Genomic DNA, 10,314 nt, shown 5'->3' on the forward strand with positions numbered 1-10,314 from the left:
TTGATTTTATTTTGTTTCTAAATTAGAATTAAATTAAATAAAATCTATTTTGGGATTTATTCGATCGTTTAACAAGATTTTATTTTATTTTATTTTGTTTCCAAATTCAATTAAATTAAACAAAATCCGTTTCGGATTTATTTCCGCTTAACAAGATTTTATTCGATATTATTTTGTTTCCAAACAAAGACGTAATAGATTTATTCTCGCCGTTTAATAGATTTTATTTTGATTTAATGATATAATTATGTTTCGGGATTTAATCCTTACATTTAACAAAATTGGTTTTGATTGTGTTTCAGAATTTTAATTCTGCTGTTTAACAAATCAAAGAGAAATTTTTCTGTTTATGGTGGCCTTAATTGTGTCTTTAAATTGAACTAAAAAGGCAATATAAGAATGCATGTCTAGGATTGGTTATTTGAAAGACTTGGTATTTAAGCGTGCTGAGTGCACTACCTCTCTGTTAGGGTTACCTACCTAGTGCATTGTTTTACTGTATTTTTTATTAGACCATATAAACTTTTGTTTCGGGTTTTATTAGATTCCTGTCGTCTAACAAAAGTTGACAAGTTTTCAAATTTTGGTTTTGTTTCTTAACATAAAAATGAAGACTCCCACTAATTTTATCAATTAACAATCTGAAACTTTGGTTCAAACGCAATCTTCGATCCAAAGCTCAGTATTATTGGTGGTGGCTACTGTAAGCCACAACGAGAAACTTGCAAAATTCTCAGGATAGAATTTCAAGACTCGACAATAGAAAATGCTATTTTATTTGCCATGTTGAACTTGGCCAAATTTTTGAAAGATGACTCTCTTACTGTTAAAGAGGGCGAGGAAGATGAAGTTACTGCTTTTACTACTTTTGAAGCTTTGAAACATTCAGATTTCCTATGCCGAAACTATATCTTGAATGGGTTGTCAGATGCACTGTACGAAGTGTATAGTGTTAAGAAAACAAGTAAGGAATTATGGACATCGTTGGACCATTAATACAAAGCCGAAGATGCTGAAACTAAAAAGTTCTTAGTTTTTAAATTCTTGAATTTTGTAATGGTTGATTCTAAATTAGTTGTGAATCAAGTACAGGAACTTCAACTGATCATTCATAGAATTCTTGCTGAAGGGATGATAATAAGTGAATCCTTCCAAGTGGCAACCATTATTGAAAAGTTGCCTCCTGCTTGGAATGACTTCAAGAATTACCTAAAGCACAAAAGAAAGGAAATGTCAGTGGAAGAGGATATGTATTAAATTAAATGCTATTTCTGTAAAAGAAAAACTATGAGTAAGAATGTTGTTCTTTTTCTTTTTATATGCTTAAGTTATTTATTTTATAACATAGTAGGCTCAAACATGTTAATTATGATACTTTATGTACAATTAACTTAGAGCACATTCCTTTGTTTCACAAACAATTATAATTATAAATGTGAAACATGTGTTGAGGCAAAATTAACAAAGGTAAAAAACCACTTGATCTAATACATAGCAACGTTGTAAAGTTTTTTTAAACGAGAGAAAGGAATAAAAATGTTTATTACCTTTATTGCTATGTATATTTGCTTAAGAGCTAAGACGAAAAGCATTTTATTCTCTATAAGCAAGAAGTTGAAAACCAACTTAATAAAAAGATTAAGTGATCATGGTGGTGGATATGTTGAATCATTTGAATACTGTACGCAACTTAATAACACCACCATACTTTTCTCAAATAGAGTAGCCGAGCAAAAAAATCAAACTCTAAAGGAAAAGATGAACACACTGCTAAAAAGCTCTGGGTTATCACATGAAATGTAGGAGGAGCGTTTCTATGAGTTAATTACCTTTTTAAATAAGGTACCCCACAAAAAAAAGGGACAAGGCACCACAAGAGTTACGGAAAGGTAGGAAATCATCCTACAACCACTTGAAAGTGTGGGGGTGTCTTGCTAGCGTAACGTATAATGGTAAGTTGAGACATATGAGTCGTCGACATAATACCATTAAACAAATGATCTCAAACGGGCTTATCTCTATTGATTTTGAAAAATCAAAAGATAACATTGCGGATCCGCTAACCAAAGGCTTAAAACAAGATCATGTTGTTAAAACATCGAAAGGAATGTGACTAAAGCCCATAAAAATAAAAGACACTATGTCAAGGAAAACCCTACCTAGTTGACTGGAGATCTTAAGATCTAGATTCAAAGGGACAACCTAATTGCATAGACCTTGTAAGGTCACTATGGGGGTACTTATCCCAAGTCCATTCCTATGATGTAAACCGTGGCTAAAAATGGGATAGGTTAAGCAATTATTTTAATGACCCTTGTGTGTTTCGGTGAGCCGAACAACATAAGTCACCTATGTGAGAGTGAAGTGGGGTCGTTTTAAGGAGACTATTGGGGCATAGTTCTCTCAAACTCTTGCAGAACCAGAAGATGTTCACGGTTATATGAACATACCCATGAGAACTAAAGCCTTGCCAAGGAGGTAGTTGTGTGAGTTATATCATCATTTGCACAAAAGGCAGAACATTCAAGGACATCACGTCTACTGGTCAAATAGTAAAGTAAATATACTTTCACAAGGGAAGGTTAAAAGGTGAATACCTATCTATCCTACGCAACTATTGATTGTAGATTCTATCACCACATCGAGTCAATGTTTTTCGATAAAACTATTAATTTTCTTTCATGTCGGGGATTGTTGGAAAAATTATATTTTTTATGAGAACTTTGAGGCATATTCTCAATAGGTAAAGGTGGAGAGTTGAATCATAATTTTATGGTTTTATATTCTACTCCATGAGACCTTTACAACGGTATATCATATGCTCAAAATGGTTGAGTGGTGAATGAGAAATCGATACTCAAAGTAAGCTACTTGGAGATATTGTTGAGGAAAAGTAAAGGCTTAGATCCCTATTTTCATACAAATTCCACTTTAAACTAAATTTAACTCCATATTTTCACTCAAATCCATAAATTTTAATTTTTCATAATTTAGTCCCTATTACTTAAAATTTACAATTTGTTCTACAATTTAATCCTTTTTTCATTTCTAGCTTAAAAATCTATCAATTTAATCCCTAATACTAAAATTATTCAACATAGACAACAATTAAAAACTTAATAATTTCTAAAATTTCGGCATGGGTCAGGTAGTATTTAACACCGGGATTCCAAAAACATAAAAATTACAAGAAAAAGGGAGTAAATTGACTAACCAATTGAGATTGAAACTTTGAAACCCCTAAGGCCCTTCGTCTTTCTCCTTTCTCTTTTTCTTTCTTTCTTTCTTTTCTAATTTGTTTGGCTGTCTCTGTTTCTTTCTCTATTTCTTTTTCTTTTATTTATTTACTTATTATAATATAATATATATACTTAACATTTAAGTAAATCTATTATAATATATATTTTAACTTTAAAATTTATAATAATATACACTTATGCTGCCTCATTTATGAGCAACGTAATAATTGCTTCTTTAGGCCCTTTAATTTTTCTTTAAACTATAATTCAACTTTCGCCCTTTATGCAATTTAGTCCTTATACCTAAATACTCTTAATTCATGCAAATTCACCTAACCAAAACCTAATTAACTACACAACTAGCTTCGTAAATATTTATACGAGTCTAATTTAGGGTAATGGAGTCTCAAAAATACACTTGCTGACACCCTTGACTATCGGGTTGTTACAATTCTCCCCCTAAATAAATTTTGTCCCCGAAATTTACCTCAAAAGAGGTAGGGGTACTGAGATCTCATAGTTTTTGTCCGGTTCTCAAGTCGCTTCCTCAACACTATGATTACGCCATAATACTTTCACTAACAGAACTAGCTTATTACACAATTCTTTCACTTCTCGTGCCAAAATTTCAACCGATACTTCTTCATATGACAAATCAGGTTGAATCTCAATATCTTCCATCGAAATAATATGAGATGGATCCAATTTGTAACAGCCCGGTTTAGACCCTAGTCAGACAGTGGTTTTGGGACCACAAATCTGAGTTAGAAAAATATTTTAATATTATTTTCTATGCTTATAGTATGTGAATTGACATGTGTGAAATTTTTGTGATTTAATTTATTCGTTTGTGTGCTTAATTTAAAAAAGGACTTAATCGTGTAAAATGCAAAAGTGGCTAGCTATTTGTTAAAGTGCTATTTTGCTATGGCTTTTATAATATGAGGTCCTTATGTTGATATTTGACCATTGTAAGTGTGCATGGACGGTAATGGGCTTGTATTATAAGTTTTATCATTAAAATTATTAAGGTTAGTTTAGTAAATTAGTTAATTATGTTAATATAATAAAACATAAACTAAAAACCATGCATGTTGTTCATATTTTTGGCCAAAATTATCAAAGAAAAAGAAAGAAAAAGAGCAAACAACATTCGGCCATAGTCCAAGCTTGATTCAAGGTTCGTTTTTACTTGGTTTTTGATAATTTTTATGTTTTTGAGATCGTTGCTTCGAATACTAGCTAGCCCATGCTTGAATTTTTGAATTGGTTGTGGATTTTGTGATTTTCCATTGTTGATAGTTTGAGATTTTTGTGGTTTGATGATGAAGAACAAATCTTTATTGATGATTGTTATGTTTAATTAAATGATTTTTAGTAAAAATGTGTATTAAGGATTAAATTGTGAATTTTGTAAATTGAAGGGTCAAAATGTAAAATAAATGAAATATATGGGCTTATATGAACCAATGGAATATTCGGCCAAGCTAAGGTGTGGTAAAATTTAGAATATTTTGTGTTTCTGTGAAATAGGGACTAAATTGTGAAAAATGTGAAATATTAGGGCTAAAATGCTATTTTCCCATTTATGTATTTTTGAGTAATTTGAATAAATATATGATTAAACAATTCAAATTTATATTGAATTAGATCAAGAAAAGAAGAAATCAGATTTGGAACGGGGGAAATCAAAAGTTGTCGAATAGTCGTCCCATTTCATTCGTCTTCGTCTGAGGTAAGTTCGTAAGTGAATAAAGGATGTTAAATTAAATGTATTTATTTTATACATAGCCAAATTTAATTGTATGTATGTATACTATAATGCCGAATTAAATTTAGCATAGGATGATTAATTATGAGCTTAATTCATTTGATTTATGACATCCGAAAGCCATACAAACCTCAGGAATTCTGATATGTGATATCGTGTAAGACCATGTCTGGGACATCGGCATCGTATATGATTTCTTGTAAGACCCTGTTTGGGACAGTGACATCGTTATTTGAATACATGTAAGACCACGTCTGGGACGTTGGCAATGTACGAGCTGTAACACCCTTAACCCATGTCCGTCGCCGGATCAAGGTCACGAGGTATTACCGAACTAAAGTACAGATTCGAATATTTATGCAAGTCATATTCATATATATGAAGTATATGGCTAATTAAAGGTTAATCATACAATATAATTCATATTACAATTTGACATGTCTCAAAGCTATACTATATGTACACATGATTTACAAACATATTACTCAAATCATATGCACGACATCTCAATAGTATTCAAATACTTAACAATAATTAAACACTTTATTTCATAATTCTGTACATGCTTATATGCAGATTAATGTCCATAAGCAAATACAACTTTAACCACTCCGTAATATGTTCAGGTATATTCCATTAGTCATTAAAACCTTATGCATAATTAATCACATAGAAATACATCATTCAAGCATGATCATGTGCACACTTTACCATTCGTTCCATTCTCTATTTGGCTATCAAGTTACAATATAAAATTTTATACCATTCATGCACTACTTATTTGATTAATATTAGCCATATCCTATATACATTAATAGAAAGATCAATCCACAATCAAAGATACCATAAGCGTATAACCAATGGCCTTACCTATTGATAGCCGAATATAGACATGCTTGTAATGTAATCATGTGATCAACTATATTAACCTATTTTTAATCCAAATGCAAGGCTAGACATAACTAATTATCACTAATAAATAATCAATCTAATGTGGCCATACTACTATTAATTCATATATATATAGCATTATACACCTAAATAAAATCCAACCTTTAAATAACCAAATTATCCATCAAATACCAAAACATATATAATCATCATATACCGCTACATAATAAAATCAAAGTATCCACCATTCAAAATTGTTCACAACTCAAACTTCCAAAATTAGCTAACTATCAAACCAACCATTTAATCTATTTACCAATTTCTCATTGTCAATTCCAACCAACATCCCAAATATATATGTACATATATACTAATAACATACTTTCATAATAGGTTCAAATTCTAGCCAAATATATATACACAAACTTTAACATATACTTTCATAATAAGCTTTTATTATAACCGAATACACATAAGTACTAATATCAAAATTAAGCAATTTTCGCATGGCTAAATTTATATATAAATACATACATCATAACTAAACAAGACAAGTGCTAGCCTATACATGCCATATATTCAAAGTTTCAAGCTTTCAAAATACCGAAATAAAGATCGATAGTGTGACGGATTTCCTTGACGATCCCTGAGCTCGTAACTAGCTTCCAAAATCTATAAAACATTGAACAAACAAATACACAGTAAGCTTAAATAGCTTAGTAAGTTGTAAGAAAAAAGTTTCAAAATTCACATACAAATTAAACAAGTAGGCTAAATTTCACTAATCTTGTACACATACATATATATATTCATATATAAGTGATTTGTTCATCTTTTCATGCTATACATATTACTTACCTTTATTCCTTTATTTTTGACTTCATATAATTCAAACATACCTGAAATTGTTTAATTCAAATACATGTTCGATTTTGCCATATAATTTCCCTATATACCATTCGAATTCATAGAAAAGATGCTTGGATAACTCAAAAGCTCGTACAATACCAACGTCCCAGACGTGGTCTTACATATAATCAAATAACAATGCCATTGTCCCAGACAGGGTCTTACATGTAATGATATACGATGCCAATGTCCCAAACATGGTCTTATACGTAAATCTCAAATCGAGGCCAACGTCCCAGACGTGGTCTTACACGATGTCACATTTCAACATTTCTGTAGTTCGTATGGCTTTTGGATGTTGTAAATCAATCGAATTAGGCTTGTAACTAATCAATCTATGCTGAATTTAATTCGGCAATGTATAAAATAAATACAGTCAATTTAACAACATTTATTCACTTACGAACTTACCTCGGACGAAGACAAGCGGATGAAATCGACTACTCGACCACTTTCGACTTCCCCCGTTCTAATTCCGTTTTCTTTTGTTCTTGATCTAGATAAATTCAAATTTAGCTATTTAAGGACACATTTCATTCAATTTAAGTCATAACCACATAATTTGGGTAATTTTCACTTTAGCCCTCAAAATTTACATTTTTACAATTTAGTCCTTATTTCATAAAATCACAAAATACACAAAATTTATCAAAACCATGCCTTAGCCAAATTTTCATATAGTCCTTAGCAATCCATATATTTATTTTATTTCACATTTAGGTCCCTAAATTTTCAAATTTCACAAATAAATCCCTAATTTGATTTTTATCAAAATTATTTAACAAAATTAAATAATCTTTCAAAAAATATTTATTTTTCATCATCAAACAACAAAAACAACAATTTCTCATCAATGGAAATTCACAAAATACACAACCAATTCAAAAATTAGGATACGAGCTAGCTAGAACGAAGCAACGATATTAAAAACGTAAAAATCATCAAAAACCGAGCTCAAAACATACCTTAATTGAGCTATGAATGTGACAAAACTTAAAATGCTTCAAAGCCTATTTCTTTCTTCAACATTCGGCAAAATGAAGCCATTTGCATGGCCATATTATGTTTTAATTAATTTAATAATAAGTTATTTACTAATTACTATTTTAGCCTTACTTAAAATCGTAATATAAGTCACCTAACTCATGGACATAAATGTCCACTAACCTTATAATGGTATAATAACCATTTAAGGACTTCCCAAAAATCAAATCATGACAAATTGGCACTTTAATAATGAGAATGTCACTTTTACTTTTTATGCAATTTAGCCCTTTTCTAATTAAGCACACAAACGGATAAATTAAATCACGAAAATTTCACACATGTCAATTCACATACTAAAATCATAGAAAATAATATTAAAATATTTTTCTAACTCGGATTTGTGGTCCCAAAACCATTGTCTGAATAGGGTCTAAACCGGGCTGTTACACGAGCTTTTTGAGCGTCTGAGTATCCTTTTTGATTCCGAATGGTACAACGGGAAATGATATGGCAAAATCGAATGCGAGTTCAAATTAAACGATTCAGGTATGTTTGAGTTATATGAAGTTTGGAAATAAATGTAAGTATTGTGTATAACATGAAAACATGAAGTAATCACTTAAATATGATTATATATTTAGGTATTTAAGATTGGGGAGAATACAACCTACTTGTATAAATTATATGTGGTCTTGGAAAAACTATTTTCTTATGACTTACTAAGCTATTTAAGCTTACTGTGTGTTTGTTCGTTCATTGTTTTATAGATTTTGGAAGCTAGTTACGAGCTCGGGGATCGTCAAGGAAGCCCGTCACACTATCGATCTCTATTTTGGTATTTTGAAAGCTTGAAACTTTGAACATATGGCATGTATAGGCTAGCATTTGTTTTGGTTGGTCTTGAAATTTGTATATACATAAGCCATGCGAAAATGGCTAGAAATGATGCTTATGTTTATGTAGTTTTGATCATGATATAATTTCATGTTGGGATTTATATTTCATGGTGCTTATGTGTGGTGTGCTTGATATATGAATTAGTTTGATGTAATGAATTGGTTGATGTATGTGTTTAAGGTGTAGTTTATTATTGAATTGTTAAAGATGTAAATGTTTTATCTTGTGAATTGGCTTAGAAATATAAAAGAGCACATGTTCATGTTTGGTTAGAAATGGATAATTTGATTATATATATATAAACAAGTATATGACATGTTGTATATGTCTTAGTATTTGATGGTCAATTTGGTTAGTTTAAGGTTAGATTTTATTTAGATGTATAATGCGATAGTCGAATTAATAGTAGTATGGCCTCATTAATTTGATTATTTATTGGTGATAATTTGCTATGTCTAGGTATGCATTCGGTTTAAAATAGGATAATTTGGTTTAATCACATGATTATGTTACAAGCATGTTTATATTCGGCTAGTAATAGGTAAGACCAATAAATATATGCCTATGGTATCATTGGTTGTGAATTGATTATTCTATTAATGATAGGAAATGGCTTAATTTGGTTTAAAAATGAATGGAAAAACTTGTACCATTTATGTGGTTAACCTTGTTGGCCGATTAGACAAGGAATGCATTTAGAAAGCATGTGTAATTTTGGCATGATGCATAGCTCTTGAGAATTTGGTATGTTTGATTTAGAAAATGTATTTAGAAATTGGCCAATATTAGTCAAATCAGTAGTGCATGAATGAAGTATAGTTTTATATGGTAACTTGCTAGCCGAATAGAGGGTAGAATGAATGGCAATGTGTGCAAAATGATCATACTTGAATGATTTATTTCGATGTGGTTAAATGTGCATAAGATTTTAATTTTTAATGAAATATGCTTGATCATATTATGGACTGCTTAATGCCACATTTACTTATGGACATTAAGCTATAAGCATGTACAGAACTATGAAGTAAAGTATTTAATTTATGTTAGGTATTCGAATACTATTAAGGTGATGTGTTTTGTAAAGCATGTATATATTGTATAGCTTTGAGGCATGTTTGTTTGTTTGAAAATATGATTATATACATGGTATGGATTCGAGTAAATTTTCTGAGGTATGATTTGTATTTGTAATGAGTAATAATGTATGTTTAACATTTAATTAGCTATATGTTATATATATATATATGAATATGACTTGTATGAACTTTGATCTAACCGGTAATGCCTCGTTACCCTAATTCAGCGATGGATATGGGTTAGAGGTGTTACACAATTGATATCTTCTAAGCATTGAAAGGTGAAAAACATCATGTATTTTCTACAACTCTGCAGGCAAAACTAAACGATACTCAACTGGACCCACTCTTTCTGTGATCTCATACGGTCCAATAAATCGAGGACTCAATTTTCTTTTTCGACCAAATCTCAAAATTTTATTCCAAGGCGAAACTTTAAGAAATACTTTATCACCAATAGAATATTCAATATCTTGACATTTCAAATCTGCATATGATTTCTGTCTGTAAAAACCATTTTGAATTTTCTTAACAATGTCTTCCG

The sequence above is a fragment of the Gossypium raimondii genome, chromosome 6 (assembly GCF_025698545.1).
Source record: "Gossypium raimondii isolate GPD5lz chromosome 6, ASM2569854v1, whole genome shotgun sequence".
Lineage (NCBI taxonomy): Eukaryota > Viridiplantae > Streptophyta > Magnoliopsida > Malvales > Malvaceae > Gossypium > Gossypium raimondii.